The sequence below is a fragment of the Puma concolor genome, chromosome A3, assembly GCF_028749965.1.
Source record: "Puma concolor isolate L17-30 chromosome A3, mPumCon1.1.hap2, whole genome shotgun sequence".
NCBI classification, from domain to species: Eukaryota; Metazoa; Chordata; class Mammalia; order Carnivora; family Felidae; genus Puma; species Puma concolor.
In genome coordinates, this window is record NC_141669.1 from 45,184,200 (window position 1) to 45,200,410 (window position 16,211).

Below are 16,211 nucleotides of genomic sequence, written 5' to 3' on the forward strand. Positions count from 1 at the left end.
AATTCCTCCCTTATCTGCTCCTGAAATAGTTGGGTGGAAAACCTTTCCTCATTTCCTACCAGCAGGCTACAAGAAGAGACTCTCTCCTGCTGCAGACGAGACCTAGTTTATGAGTTGTTACTGTCTTTATACAGAACATCAAATATTTCTGGAGGGCTTTTGAATATGTCTCATTTTAACCCCCCTGACACCACTGCAGTTAGGTGGGTGGTAAATGCCATTTAGTTTACTTTATAAATCAATAATTCTCGTGACAGCTGGAATGGTATTCTATGTGGCAATGGCATCAGAGTAGAGAGAATTCTGGAATTGGAGACCCAGATACAGTCTTACTATATCCACATCACAAAAGTCATACAGCACTGTTTTTCCTTTTTTAGCCCTCAGGGATTCTGAAAGAGTAAAAACCATCAAAGTAATCAGGACTTTCCTTTCCACATTGGTTGAATAATATCCTAAGTGGCAGGTACACGTGGATCTCAAAATGAAGCCATTGCAATGTTCACATCAACTATAGGAGAGATGTATCGTTCGCCATATTATGTAATGAAACAAGCTTTGTTTTGGGTTTGAAGAGATGTGGCCGATTAGGCGACACACCAATTTCATTGTGTCAAACAACTAATTCGTTTTATAAAACAAAACTATTGGTTGGTGTCCATCAGCCTTTGTTAAGCAATTATATTGAATGGAAATAGTTGAATTCCATCAAACAATATTATGAATTTGTAGACATATTTTGCCTACATTTGTAGAAATCAAATAGATGAATTTAAGTTCTTTTAGAGAATTATCTATTTTAAAATGAGTACTTACAGGTTATTACTGCCTGAACATAGTTAACCTATGCATATGGTCAAGGTGACCATTTGAGCAGAGAGGACTGCAACCAGGCCAGGCTTCCACCTATGATACAGTTTGATAAGGGATGGGACTCTCCCTTTGACAGCAGCTCCCAAAGCATAGAGCTGAAGCTTTAACCACCTTAATCATCAGTTATGAACTGTTCAACAAACAGATGTCAAAATCTCTTCTAGGACCATTCCAATACTTCCAATGTTGAATGTCTAATGTAAAATGCAGCAACTCAATAAAGATAGAAATAGGGAACTGGCGTAGCACAAGGTTATATCTCTTGTCTGGATTGCTCTATGAGCTGGGGAAGAATCCCTGCCTAGTTGAAGACCTACCCAAATGCCTAACTTCGCAAGAAAGGCCCAATCTGATTTTTTAAAAAGTTTCTTGTATTTACTGTTTCATTCCCTAAGCCAGTGGCAAAGTTACATTGCCACTTTTATAGTGAGTGTCCCCTTCACTTTGTAGCCCTTGTTAGATGCTTCAGAATTCACAGATTTGTGAATGTCGAAATTCAAAGGGATCTTAGAAATCCTCCCATCCACCTTGCATTCTCTATATAAAGAAGGAAGGTGCCCCCAAATAATCACAGACCTATACATGGCAAAACCAGAATTTAAACATGGATATTCCCACTGTATGTTCAGGTCACTCCACTATACCAGAAATATGATCTCTATCTTGCTCTTGAGAAATCTTAACCTAACAGATACAGGGGGTGGAAGTTCAGAAACAACTAGAGAGCAATCTCAGACAGTATTTAACAGAACACTTACATTTTAGATGAGTAATAGTTCAAGGAAGGTATGGATTAATATGGACTTCTGGGATTGTGATTCGCCACCAGTGAATAGACTATCCAAAGAATGGAATATTACCCAAATATTTTAGATGCCCTAGCATTTAGTACAAGTAATAAAACAGAGTAGGTACCCACTATAAGGCTGTTGAGTGGATGGGTGACTATATGAATTTATGGATGAGTAAGTGAATAGTCTCAAGAATGCAAAAGCCCTTTTAAAGGAAGTGGGATTTAGTAGGGGTCAGAATCAGAAAGACAATGTGAAGGCTAGAGAATATTGAAATGAGAACTATTTACTTAGAGGCTGTTGAAAACACAACCTGTCTGAAGCAGAAGCCATTTACTAGGAAGTAGTTGATGATGTATCTGAACGTTGACACCTCAGCAAAATGCAGCTGATCATTGCCTATTCCCATGACTTCACTGGGTTATGTTTAGATTGGTGTTGTAAATGCAGGGAGAGTTTGAGGAACTTGTTAATGAATCCAGACTCCCACATACAAAATGAGATTTCTGAATGTGTGTGGTCGTGGGTACTCTGTTCTGTTCTTTTTCTATGCAAACAGCAACAGATGGAAGGAATGGGGCGGGAGGAGTGGGAATCCAGGAGGAAAGTTTAAGTTGCCCCATCTTCTTTCTTGCTGGGGCTATTCTGGATGAACTGTGGAGGAAAGGCTCAAATTTGGTGTTTGCAGAGTCAAAGGCTCAATGGCATCAAACTTTCTTGGTTGCCCCCAAAGAGAGTCGAGGCAATATAGAAAAATCACTGATTACCAATATGAGCTGTGTTATGGTGAGTGGCTTGGGTTTCCTGTGCCTTGATTTCCCCATGTATGTTGGAAAAGTGGTACAATCCCATAGAACCTTAACAAGTGAGTGGAATTAATATATGAATGAGCTTTCTGTCAGCACCTGAGATAGAACTGTCACTCTATGAGGTTTGGTGGAGCTGAAGAGAATGCTGTTGAACATTTGCGCAGATTTGTAAAAAGTGCATTGACCTTTGAAGAAAGCATAGTTTGTGTTCAAAATCCTCCTCATATTTTCAACCCCGTCTCACTCAATCCAGCACATTAGCCATTTACTGTCCATTGGAAATAGGCTTGCTTTGGTGTTAGGTCCTTGGCACTTGTTATTCCCTCTGCCTGGAATGCATATCTCATGTAATTTTAAATGGCAGAGTCTTATTCGGGTTTCAATTCAAATGTCCCCTCCTCAAGGAAGCCTTGCCTAACCTTAGATTAAAGGAGGCCCCTTCCTTCAATTTCTCTCTTCCACCTGGTTCTATTTTAACTTTCCCTAGTGTATTAGTACCTAAAAATTATCTGATTTCTCAGTTTACTTACAAGGTTGCTCAGTTTTATTCACCACTGTACCCCTATACCTAGAATATGCCTATAGGTTAAGTGTTCAACAGACATTTGTTACCTACTGACTGGCGGACTGACAAGAACAAGCCCCCACAGCATATCTACTTAAGACAGCATTAATTAGGGGCGCCTGGGTGGCGCAGTCGGTTAAGCGTCCGACTTCAGCCAGGTCACGATCTCGCGGTCCGTGAGTTCGAGCCCCGCGTCGGGCTCTGGGCTGATGGCTCAGAGCCTGGAGCTTGCTTCCGATTCTGTGACTCCCTCTCTCTCTGCCCCTCCCCCCTTCATGCTCTGTCTCTCTCTGTCCCAAAAATAAATAAACGTTGGAAAAAAAAAAAAGACAGCATTAATTATAGTCTCAAAGAAAAAGTTGTCTCATTCCTGAAAGGGAATATTCAAGGCCAACTTCACACAGAATGATAGCATTACACTTTTTTTTAACATGTATTTATTTTTTTGAGAGAGAGAGCGAGCAAGTGAGTGAGAGAGAGAGAGAGCACGACCATGATCAGGGGAGGGGCAGAGAGTGGGAGACAGAGGATCCAAGGCAGCCTCCACACTGGGAACACAGAGCCTAATGTGGAGCTTTAAATCACGACCATGAGATCATGACCTGAACTGAAATCAAGAGTAGACCTCGCAACTGACTGAGCCACCCAAGCACCCCAGCATTATGCTTGAATGCAAAATTTCTTCTTGTTATTGCTCTCCTCCTCCTCCTCCCCCCCACCCCCGCCTCCCCAAGTCTGGAGGTGAAAGCAAACCAGAGGAAGCCACTGGAAGTTGCAACCAGTTTCTTTCTCTTAAAGGAAAGTCAAAAGTTGAGAAAAGCTAGAATTCTTTTAGATGTCACTTGTCTGTCCCCAGCCTGGTGAAATAAACTTTTATTGTTGAAAGCTTACGCTCTCCTCCCTAGTGTTGCCCCTCACTTCTGGGACTGGAGTGAAGAGAATCCAATAACCTACAGCATATTTGTATTTCTTGCACATTTAGACCAGTGGTCTGCACATGCTGGATGGTTAATAAGCTCTGAGGTCTCATTATTTATATAAAGGCATAAAGAGTACCTATGGACTTGTACACATTCTAGAGATATTTAACTTATGGTCTGACAGTTGGAAAGTTAGTGTTTCAATCTTTAGAAAAACAAGGTCCAGTTAGCAACTGCTCAGGAATGTAAAAGGTCAGTTTAAGTATGTGCCTAGCAGTTTCTACTTTAAAAATTGCTCTAACATCTAAATGGTGCTTCCTATTAAATACAATATTCTTTAATATTTATGTACTGTTATTTTAATTTTAAATTTCTATTTTTTTTGGCAAAGGACAATTGAGCAGAAAAATGTTATGCTCTCTTCTCTCTCTAGCTATTCATGCTGTGAAGCAACCTGTTTTACTGTTTAAACCTGTGTTTGTTCTGTTTCAATTGTGCAGAAGGAAATAGTTCTGGCACCTTTAAAAATCAAAGATCTATCACTCAACAGGAGAACACAGCAACCAGCAAAGGGAATTATGAGGAATAGTGAAAAGATGCCGCACTTCTAAAACCCTATCAGATGTATGATTCACCTGGGGATCTTGCAAAAATGTAGATTCTGATTCAGTATATCTAAGGTGGAACCTATGACTCTGCATTTATGACAAGCTCTAGGTGATGGCTATGCTTTAGGTCCTTGGTGTTTATGGACCATAATGTCTGGGCCACATGGCTTGAGAAATTAAAATAACTTCAGAGCATTTAGTACTTACAGATGTAGTCACATTAATCCACTGATATTTTATTTAACCTGTGAAAACAGCCATAAGTTCTTCCCCTCCTATCTAGAAATGGAACCTATTCCTCAAAGTCTTGAGTCAGGTTGACCATGTGACCAGCTTTATCCAACAGACAACAATAATTTGCCAGAAGGTGAGACTTGAAAAGCACCTGCATGCTGGGACTTGCTCTTTTCTTCCCCTGTTGGAATCCTGTAATCACCCCATAATTACATCTGAGCTAGCCTACTGGAGGACAAAAGGTCACATGTAAGAGAAATGAGGGGTCCCAAGGGTCACAGGCTATAGTGAGTGAGTGAGCGAGTCAGTGGGCCCCAGCCAATAGCCTTCAATCTCCGTTCCTGTGAGTGAAGCCATCCCAGATTACCTCGTCTCCAGCTAATGCTCCATTTGATCACGGACATTTGAGGGAGCACAGTCAATTTGTCCCATACAGAAGATCTCCAGAGCTAACATATAGAACCAAGAACTAAATAAAATAATTGTTGGTTCAACTGGCAGGCTTTTTGTTTGTTCTTTCTGTTTTCATGCAGCCTCTAATATAGGAACAGATACTTAAAGAAGGAGCAGTAAGGGTTTAAGTTAGAGATTCATGATACCATTGTGCTTAAGACTCTTGAAAACTGAGAACAAACTGAGGGTTGATGGGAAGGAGGGGGGGTGGGTGATGGGTATTGAGGAGGGCACCTGTTGGGATGAGCACTGGGTGCTGTATGGAAACCAATTTGACAATAAATTTCATATTAAAAAAATAATTTGTACAAAATTCACATATATGCATATCTATTACAAAGAATAAGGAATCAATGTAAGTATACCTGGCTTCAAAGTTGATATTTGTCCCACTTGATACTATCCATTAAAATCTACAAACATGGGGCGCCTGGGTGGCGCAGTTGGTTAAGCGTCCGACTTCAACCAGGTCACGATCTCGCGGTCCGGGAGTTCGAGCCCCGCGTCAGGCTCTGGGCTGATGGCTGATGGCTCAGAGCCTGGAGCCTGTTTCTGATTCTGTGTCTCCCTCTCTCTCTCTGCCCCTCCCCGGTTCATGCTCTGTCTCTGTCCCAAAAATAAATAAACGTTGAAAAAAAATTAAAAAAAAAATAAAATCTACAAACATATCATTATCTAAAAAAAAAAATTAAGTAAAAAATAAAATGCACATGCTGCAGGGTGCCTGGGTGGCTCATTTGGTTGAGCATCTGACTCTCGATTTCTTTTTCTTTCTTTCTTTCTTTCTTTTTCTTTCTTTCTTTTTTTTTTTTTTTTTTTTTTTTTTTTTTTTTTGGTCAAATTGGCTTACATACAGCACCCAGTGCTCTTGATTTCCACTCATGTCAAGATCCCAGAGTCATGGGATAGAGCTCTGCATCAGGCTAAAATGAAACTCTGTATACACAAAGGAACAAGAAGCAAGCTCTCTATGTACATCTCAAAAGTTACATTGATAAGACAAAGCAATATGAAGAACAATGTGGATATTGTGTTAAAAAATGATTCAAATATCTCTGAAAGTACCTGGGAGAAACTGGTGACCTAAACTGCCAAGGCAAAAGATAACTGAGTGGCTGGGGGAGGCGTGGGGGAGGGGTAAAGAGAGCTGCATGCCTGTTGGTAACTTTTGAATTAGAACCATATGAACCTTTAACTCATTTATTTTTTATTTTTTTTTTAATTTTTTTACATTGATTTATTTTTGAGAAACAGAGTGAGACAAAGCGTGAGCAGGGGAGGGGCAGAGAGAGGAGAGACAGAATCCGAAGTAGGCTCCAGGCTCTGAGCAAGTGGTCAGCACAGAGCCTGATGCAGGGCTCGAACCCACAAATTGTGAGATCATGACCTGAGCCGAAGTCGGACACTCAACCGACTGAGCCACTCAGGCGCCCCACATTTAACTCATTTAAAAGAATAAACAAAATATTAATTTTTACGAATAAAAAAAAAGACTTTCCCTTCCTTATCTTCAACCCATGTGGTATAATTTTGGCCTTATATAATAGAAATTGATGTAAGTAAGTATTGCAATAGAATTTGTACAACTTCTCTACTTTAATAATTCATTTTTTTTATTTTTTATTTTACTATGTTAAATATTCCTGCTTAGAAGTTAAGTTACTTTGTCCAGGTCATATTGCTTGTAAATGGCAGAACCCTTTTCAGCCTAATATAGCATCAGAAGTTTCAAAAGTTTTTTCAGCAAGTTATTCAATGTCTCAGATTTTTCTGCTAAAATGCAAATATAGGACTGCGGTCTGAAGGACATGATCTCCAGTCATCACCTTGTTTCATGTTTGAGAAGGAAGGGAAGGCCCATCCGCAAAGGAATGTTGGTCCCAATGACCCACTCTCGTGGGAGAAGGATACACTCAACATCAGCCAGTCACTGACACACTCCCTAGATGGACAGTGCCACTGCTGCATTTTTCCTTTGCAGGTTTACTCATTGTTGCGTACTCTCCCCTAGCATCGGTAATCCTTGACCATCTGGGCTCCTCTCAAAACCTGTCAATGTCAGCCATACTTTTTTTCTTTTTCACAGCCACGTGCAATACATATTAATGCCACTGTCATGGCCTTGCCTGTATATTAAAGGCTGCTCACTCTGGACTATGCAGTGTTTCTCAATTTTTTAAATTATCTCTTCTATTGAGGAAATCTACTTCTTCTGCTCCGTCTCATTCTTCTAAATTGAGCAACTATTTTTTTTTTAATTTTTTTTCAACGTTTATTTATTTTTGGGACAGAGAGAGACAGAGCATGAACGGGGGAGGGGCAGAGAGAGAGGGAGACACAGAATCGGAAACAGGCTCCAGGCTCTGAGCCATCAGCCCAGAGCCCGACGCAGGGCTCAAACTCACAGACCGCGAGATCGTGACCTGGCTGAAGTCGGACGCTCAACCGACTGCGCCACCCAGGCGCCCCAATTGAGCAACTATTTTAATTTTTTTTTTTCAACGTTTTATTTATTTTTGGGACAGAGAGAGACAGAGCATGAACGGGGGAGGGGCAGAGAGAGAGGGAGACACAGAATTGGAAACAGGCTCCAGGCTCTGAGCCATCAGCCCAGAGCCTGACGCGGGGCTCGAACTCACGGACCGCGAGATCGTGATCTGGCTGAAGTCGGACGCTTAACCGACTGCGCCACCCAGGCGCCCCATTGAGCAACTATTTTAAAGGAAGCTTTGCTAACTGGTATTCCACGAGCTGAATACTGTCTGAAATATCACTTGCTTACTAATATAATCTGATTTTTAAAAAGTAGAATGTGGAAGCCTTCAAGCAAAACATGCACTTTGCATGTAGCATGGGCCCTGCCATTCCCTGTCATCCAGCTGCTTCCCAAGTCCACATTACCTTACTGGATGATGAAGATGTACTTCTGACGGTACGTTAGCTGCATTCTAATCTCTCTCACTGGGGATTTGCACTTACTACTGCCACTATAACCACCACGGACCTTCCAGAGAGTCCGTGATCTCTATGTCCAACTATAACCTCTGTTTCTATTTTCAACTGCTTACTCTTAGCTCCAAATATTAGAGTTTGCTTCCACATCTTACTCTTCCTTGCATTCCATTTACCCTAGATCAACCCATTCTATTGAAGTCCTCTTAAATTAAATCTCTGAAAAAGTACCATTTAAAAGATTTCAATCCAGGGCACCTGACTGGCTCAGTTGGAAGAGCATGTGACTATTGATCTCAGGGTTGTGAGCTCAAGGCCCATATTGGGTGTAGAGACTACTTAAAAATAAAATCTTAAAAAAATGTTCAATCCCACTACAAAACTCTCATTGTACCTGGCCTGCCCTATCCATCCCTAGTGTTAACAGAGTAAGTCCCCCCTGACAATATCTCACTTGGGCAGATGTGGTAGCCTTCCAACTGTTCTCCTTCCTTCCAGTATCCATTTCCCTGCCCTTCACATTCAAGGACATCACTTCCTTCTTCCTGCATTCTGGAAATCATAATCCAAAACAAAAGTCTTACCAGTCTCAGGGCACCCGGGTGGCTCAGTCAGTTCAACATCCAGCTCTTGATTTGGGCTCTGGTCATGATCTCACAGTTCCTGAGATCAAGCCCCATGTCAGGCTCTGTGCTGACAGTACAGAGCCTGCTTGAGATTCTCTCCCTCTCTCCCTTTCTCTCTGTCCTTCTCTCCCCACCCCTCTCTCTCTCAAAATAAAATAAGTAAACGTTAAAAAACAAAAACAAAAAAAGTCTTCCCAATCTGGCTAACACTCCAGTCTCATGCCTTCTCACACCTGTGCTCCAGATATCCTATGAATCTCAGAAGCCCTTATGTTTTTTATTTTGTTCCCCCCCCCACCAAACACACAGATTTTGCCTACTAATTGGAGTGGCCTGCATCCTTTCATCTAGTCAACTCTTCCTCCTTTTTCCTAGCTCCTCTGGGTGGCCCTGCTCAACTAGTTTGACAAATCTCTCCAACCACCGCTCTTGTTTACATCTTTGCCACAGCATGAATCATATTGCTTTGCTACCCATCACCTACACTCCAGATCTGAGAACACCAGAAGCAGGGACTCTATTTTATCAACTTCTGTACTTCATCAGCTAAACCTCCATTTGACTTCAACTAAGAAAAACAAATACAAACAGCAATAGACATTTATGTTAAGTAATTAAAAGGCATTCTTGGGGCGCCTGCATGGCTCAGTGGGTTAAACGTCCAACTTTTGATTTCAGCTCAGGTCATGGTCTCACGGTTGGTGATACTGAGCCCTGCAACAGGCTCTATGCTGACAGCATGTAATCTGCTTGGGATTCTCTCTCTCCCTGTCTCTCTGCCTCTCTCACTCTCTCTCTCAAAATAAATAAATTTTTAAAAAAGGCATTCTTAAGATATCTATGGGAGACTAAGAAGTGGTTCCAGGAATAAAGACATAAATACATCTAACTGGGCAGGTAAATTTACCACAGAAGTTTCATTGCTTATGGATGGTGGGGGATTTCCTACACAAAATAGATCTTTAAGAATGTCATGTATAAACGGCATTAATCTGTATAAATTCAACTCCAAAAGTTGGGTTAATATATTGTGCCTATAGGTGAATGTAACATAAAGGTTATTTATATTTAGTTCAGATTCCATTGGCTGCTGATTAGTCAAGAATTTGAACCAGCCCATAAACTCTATTTAACCACGAATCTCTATGAATCCAGAACTGTGCCAGACCACATTAAGAAGAGAGTGTGCATGTGTACCAGTGCTATGTGGTCATTTCTATGCTCCTTATATATGGTCTCTCATATCTGATCTTCTTCCACACCTTTAGAGGTAGATATTAGAGGGTCCTAAAAGCAGGAACATAATAAGTCTGATCTTAGAGAACTTCGTTTTATCAGCAAGGACAAAATTAGCAACATCTAGAAAATTCTATAAAACAAGATAATTAAATGTCAAGATGTATCAGAGACAGAACTTACTACAGAATTAAATTGCTTTCATTATTTGTGGCTAGGATGAGGAGGTAAGACTTGTTAATACCAGGCAGAACAACTATTTGTCCAGCTATCTTCATAAATTCTTGGGACGTGAAAAAAAAAAAAAAAAAAAAAAAAACAAGTTCTTGCACCTGTTTCCTACTGTAGGGATTGAAATACAAACCTCAGAATCACTCCTTGGTATGGTGAGAGCCAAGTTAAAGTCAGATGTTCCTGTGGACTGCAATTAAATAGATGTTTCCAAAGCTGTCTTGGCACATTGGTCTGGTGTTAATAGATGTCCTAAATAATTGGGTGAAACCAAGAAAAACAAGACTCCTTGCGATTGAAATAGTGTATTCCGAATCTCAAAAAACATAGCACAGTCTGGTGCATTTCGAAAATATATTTAAATATTCTTATCTCAACAGAGCATGTTAAGTAACACTGCATTAAACTATTTTCAGACATTAACACACTTGTGAAAATGATTTGTCTGGCCAGCTACTTAATAAGGTGTGAGAATGAAATGCTCGTGAACTCCCAGAAGGAACACTGAAGACCCCAAAGCCCAACTTTCCATCTGAAGTGGGAACGGACTCTACAGGAAGGAGTGAAGAAACGAGAATGGGAAGGATGGATTGTTCCAAACCACAAAGAACAGATTCACATAGGGATCTCAGCCAGTGCCCGACCCAGATGAAGGAGGGGGGACTAAAAGATGTTCCTGTTTGTGGTATGGTGAAGTCTCTCAAGGAGAAGAGAAGGCAGCAAAAGCACTATTGAGGATGAAATGTTCGCCACCTTGCCAGAGGGACAATTTGGCATTGCGTACGGGAAGTCTTTTAAAAGTCCCCACTCTTTGATCACCAATTTTAGAATTAAAATTTAAGGACACAGTTGTCCAAACAAGCAAAGGAATATGTCCTAGTCCATTCAGGCTGCTATATAACAAACTACCACAGACAGAGTAGCTTTAACAATGAACATTCATTTCTCACAGTGTGGAGGTTTGGAAGTCTAAAATCAAGGCGTGTGCAGATTCGGTGTCTGGTGAGAGCCTGCTTCCTAGTTCACAGATAACCATCTCACTGTCCTCACATGGCAGAAGGGGACAGAGAGCTCTCTGGGGGTCTCTTTTAGCAGGGCACTAATTCCATTCATGAGGGCTCCACCCTCATGACCTAATCACCTCTCACATCTACCTCCAAATAGCATTAGATTTGGGATTGGGATTCAATATTTGAACTTTAGGGGGATACAACATTCAATGTATAGCAATCTATGTACATGGATGTTCATTAAGGCCATTTTATAATAAAAGCAAACAAAAACATAAAATATATTATATAAAACTAACATGTCCATGAGAAATACATGCAGATTAGTAGTGACAGGAAAACGGAGGAGTGAAGTAAGCTGGAAGGCGCCTAAAGCTGGCACATACAAAGGCTTTATACTTCTTGCTGCACCAATGAGAAACCTAAGCCTTATTAAGAGTCCTACTAAGTGCTAGGTGTCAATAGGCACAGACTTTGCCTTCTATGTGTTTGTAGGAGATAGAACAGATTTAGAAGGGGGTTTTGTCCAAATTCTACCAACAATCATGAGTAATTAACATCACTGACCCTTCAAGTCCTCAGTTATAAAACTAGGGATTCAGTGACCCCTGGGTTCCTTCTTCAGGTTAGAATTTGTGAGTGCTTCAATAGAAAGCTTCTCAAAATTTAATATTAGCCCACAGCCAATGGTAAAATGCAGATGTGATGCAGTGGGGCTAGGAAGACACCTGATTCTACGTGTCTAATGTGCTCCAAGGCTACGAGTCCTCCAGGGGCTTACACTTTTGAGTTGCAAGATACCAATATACATGGTGTCACTGAATTTAAAATAGCCATCCTTAGTCCTATTTCACTGATAATAGAGTGACCTGTGTGGGATCAAATGGGCAGAAAATGGCAAAGCAAGGACCCCAGTGGAGATCTTTTTACTCTAGTCTCCAAGATGTTTAATGTCCCATTCAGTTCTAAAATACTGTAGTTAGAAATCACTGCCACACTTATATAAAGGGAACAGGACCAGGCACAGGGTTGGTAAGGACAAGCTGCTAATGGAGCTCAGAAGAATGAAAGATCTCTTTACAAGGGGATCTGTGAAGAAGCCATAGAAGAAATTTCACAGCAACCTTGAAGGACAGCTAGAATGAAGGTAGGTGAGATGGAGAGAGGATACAGCAGTTCAGTATAATATGACATGATTAGAACATACGGCGGTGCAGAGGGAACTTGCAGAGAGGGGCCCTGCATAGCACAACAGGTCTCTTGAATTAAGCCAGATATTTATTACAAGAGTCGAAGATTACTCTCAAGCGTTAGACCTTAGGGACTAGAAGAACATAGCAAGTTCAGATTATCACAATGGTATTGGAAGCCCTTTACCAACTTTTTTCTTCTTCCAACACCACAGAAATTCCATTTGTCTCTACCTTCTTACCCCCAGTGCAAAGAAACTGACCCAATCAAAAAGATTTAAGCACTCCAGTTCCCATCCTTATACTTACACTTTTACAATTCTACCCCTCCTGTCAGAGCACCTATATCTCAAGTCCATAAACTCCTTCATAAGCTTTACTTCCATCCAATGAAGACTTTAAGCACTGGCCCCACTGTGACCTCTCAGTTCTTGTCATGTGTATCTTCTAGAGACATTTACTCTCAAGCACTGGGAAATGTATAAATATCGGCCAAGTTCCTCCTCAGTGTCTGCTTCTCCTTCTCACCTAAAGCTCCTGGAGGAAAGCACTGAGTCAAAACATTTCTTGGGTTTACCCCCATAACTCATACCATGCACTGAACATGGTAGTTATTTCCTTAGTTCTGTTTGTACTACTACCTGGTTTTAAGAGGAAGCCAAAGTTGGATGAGAAAAAATTACTTCCCCTCTTTAATTTGTTTCTCCTAAGTAGATCTCCTGAGAGAAGCCTTACGGCCCTCACCCTTTGGTCCCACATCCATCTTCAGAGGCATTCTGTAAAATGCCAGCTCTACACTGTATACCTACAGAAACAACAGAGTTAATTCTCTCCTTCTGAAATTATGACTCCCACCTTCCTCCCCTTCCTCTAAATGTTTCCTTTTAAAGAAAAGCTATGGTTCACTGCTACTGAAAATTAAAGACAACAGCATAAAGATCAAGGTCCGAGCTGGTGCAGACGATGACAGAACATTAAAATCACTGCTCAAATTTTTCTTGTCTTGAACATTGCCCAAGACTACTAATGGAAAGCCAATCCCCAGGATGCATGCTCACTTTAGACATTCTCCACTTGCACCTCTTGGTTCACAAATGATTTTGACTACAGTGAACAAACTGGAGGTGACCTTCAGTTGAGATGAAACGGGAAAGACATATCCCTTCAAAACTGTTTGATTACCCCACACACACACTCGCCAGCCCCCCATCACAACACAAAGTACCAAGAAAAAGCAGGAGGGTTTATTATGCAAAGGTTCATTTGTAAGGTTTAGAAGAGGAGAAACTGATCACCTCTTACTCTTCCAAGCTATATTCTGGCCCCTCCAGCTGTATCAAGCTTGCTTTGCTACACATTGTGTTTTGGCAATCAGATCGTATCCCAGCATTCCTTCCACTTTCTGAATCTACATTTTCAAGATTCTTATCCTTTCTTACTTCAGTTCCCAGTCACATGTTGACATGATGTCTTGGGGTAATTTTCTTGATGCCTGACTACTGTACCATGGTGGTTTGGCAAAACAGGCATAAGCTCATTCCCCATACAAACATGGAAAATGTTAAAGATGTTTTTAAAGCATGTAGTGTCTCTCATCAGCATCCAACACTGAAGGAGAAGACATTTGCCAACAGAAACCTGTGGTTAGCCAGACTGATCAAGTATACACTATAGCCACATTATACCCTGAATCAGATGATCTCATGAGACAGGTAAAGAGATATGAAAGATCAAACATGAGAAAAGAAAGAACTTTAGGTGAATTCTTTTCTCTTTTTACTTTTTAGTGTGTTGGACCCTAAAAAGCATGGAATTAAAACTGGTGAAAAACAGCCTATATCAACTTGCTTGTGGTGACTCAAAAGTTGTCGTTTCTCAACTCAACTTTGCTGAAACACTTGATTCATGTTGTTCTTATTTAACCTAATTTGCATTGATTTAATCAGTGCTGGTATGCTTTAAATACATAATAAATTGGGATTCTGCAACTTAGATGACTTAGAATAGCTAAATTTCAATAAAGCTCATTTCAATCTGTTAATGTATACAGTTCTGCCAAGGGGTTTAAAAGCACAGAAAAGATGCAAACTTGCCACATTAGAGGTGGGAAAGGTTTAAAGATACCATCCAGATGAAATGATTTGCAGGATAATAATATGAAAAGTAATATATATGTGTGTGTGTATATACACACACACACACACACACACACACACACACACACACACACACATCTTAATTACAACCTAGACATTTCTTCTATGTTTTGAGTAGCATACTTAGAAGAAAATTCACATATAAATTCAGGGAATTTAATTTTATTCTCTTTCCTCCTTGGCAACACTCAACTCTTTTCTGCCTCTCTGTACCAGCTCTACAAATCAAGTGACATCCAAAGTGGGACCTCTTCTTGCCCATTTGGCAGGCTCCATCACCACCTTGCCAAGCCGCCTGCATTAGTAGGATTTTCTTCCTAGCAGCCATGGGGATTGGGTGGCTTATACTCACAGCGCTTGCTGAATGGTTGGCTAGTGTTTACTCCTGCCTGCCCCCGCCTCCCCCACCACCCTTTAGAGTTTATGGCTCAATCAGCCAGCCTGCTGTCAGGAATAATTGTATTGGCAAGAGGTGAAAACACTTGATGGAGAAATTGTTTGTCTGTTCAAGTGTTCTGCAGTACCTTGCATGTACAAGGGTGAAAACTGAAGGTATAGAGTCCACAGTCAGGCAGAAGACAAGAGGGACGAAGAGGCAACCTTCAAGGATGGCAAAGGAAGAACACTACTTTGGTGTGGGATGGCAAAAAAACCCCATCTGTGTGGGTAACAAGCTGTGAGACTTCAGGCAACTGCCTAATGTCTCTGTGCCTCAGTTTCATCTTGTGCAAAATTCAGGGGCTTGATTTTCTAATGTCTCTTCTAGCTCCTAAGACAACATGTGATGCTTAGGACATCTCACCTTTGTTTTCCTTCCAATAAAATGATACATCTCAGAGATGAATACCCAGGGCACAGCTCAGATGAATACAAAATGTAATGATTTGTGCCCCTGTTCGTATGACTTTTCCTGGAGTACACCAGTCTTTGGTGACTTTGATTCCACTGGCAAGTGCCTTCAGCTTGAGTGATAAAGCACAACCCAGTACTCATCCAAAGTCAATTCAACTTGGGAACTTTGGTAATTCACCTCATTCTTAATCATAGTGAGTACCACTACAGATAATGCCCACTCACTTTCCATCCCCGACAGGCAGAAATGATAGAATTTCAAAGGAGGAGATGGACATTCACATTTGATTTCCCCTATCCTTGGGCATCTCTGCCAGGAAGATAGGCTTGCCCACACTCAGTTCCAGAAAAGTTTCCCTCTGCCATCTCTGAGGACTTTTTTTTTTTAACATGACAAACAGGTTCCTGACAATAGACATATAGACCCTCTCCAGGTCAAAGCCAGTTGGAACGAGAGAGAGAGAGAGAGAGAGAGAGAGAGAGAGAGAGAGAGCGCTTATTATGAGAACCCCAGCTACAGATGACTGTGAGTGGAAATAACCAGGCAAAGACTTCTCTTCCTAGTTAGGAGAGACAATTTAGCTACAGTCTGAAAGTTTAATTAGGGGTGCATGATGGAGGGGGATAGGCTTCATTATGGTTTAAACTACCCCTTCTCTGACTATTCTCTAGTATATTCTCCTGGAGTGCTACAGGGTGCTGTAA

The 16,211-nt window shown here is 41.0% G+C and overlaps 1 protein-coding gene across 4 annotated transcripts in view; it reads right to left on the reverse strand.

Annotated features, from left to right (window-relative positions):
- The window catches only part of CTNNA2 (catenin alpha 2), a 1,114,437-nt gene that overhangs the window by 352,988 nt on the left and 745,238 nt on the right, over positions 1-16,211 (reverse strand). The gene's annotated exons all lie outside the window — the stretch shown is intronic.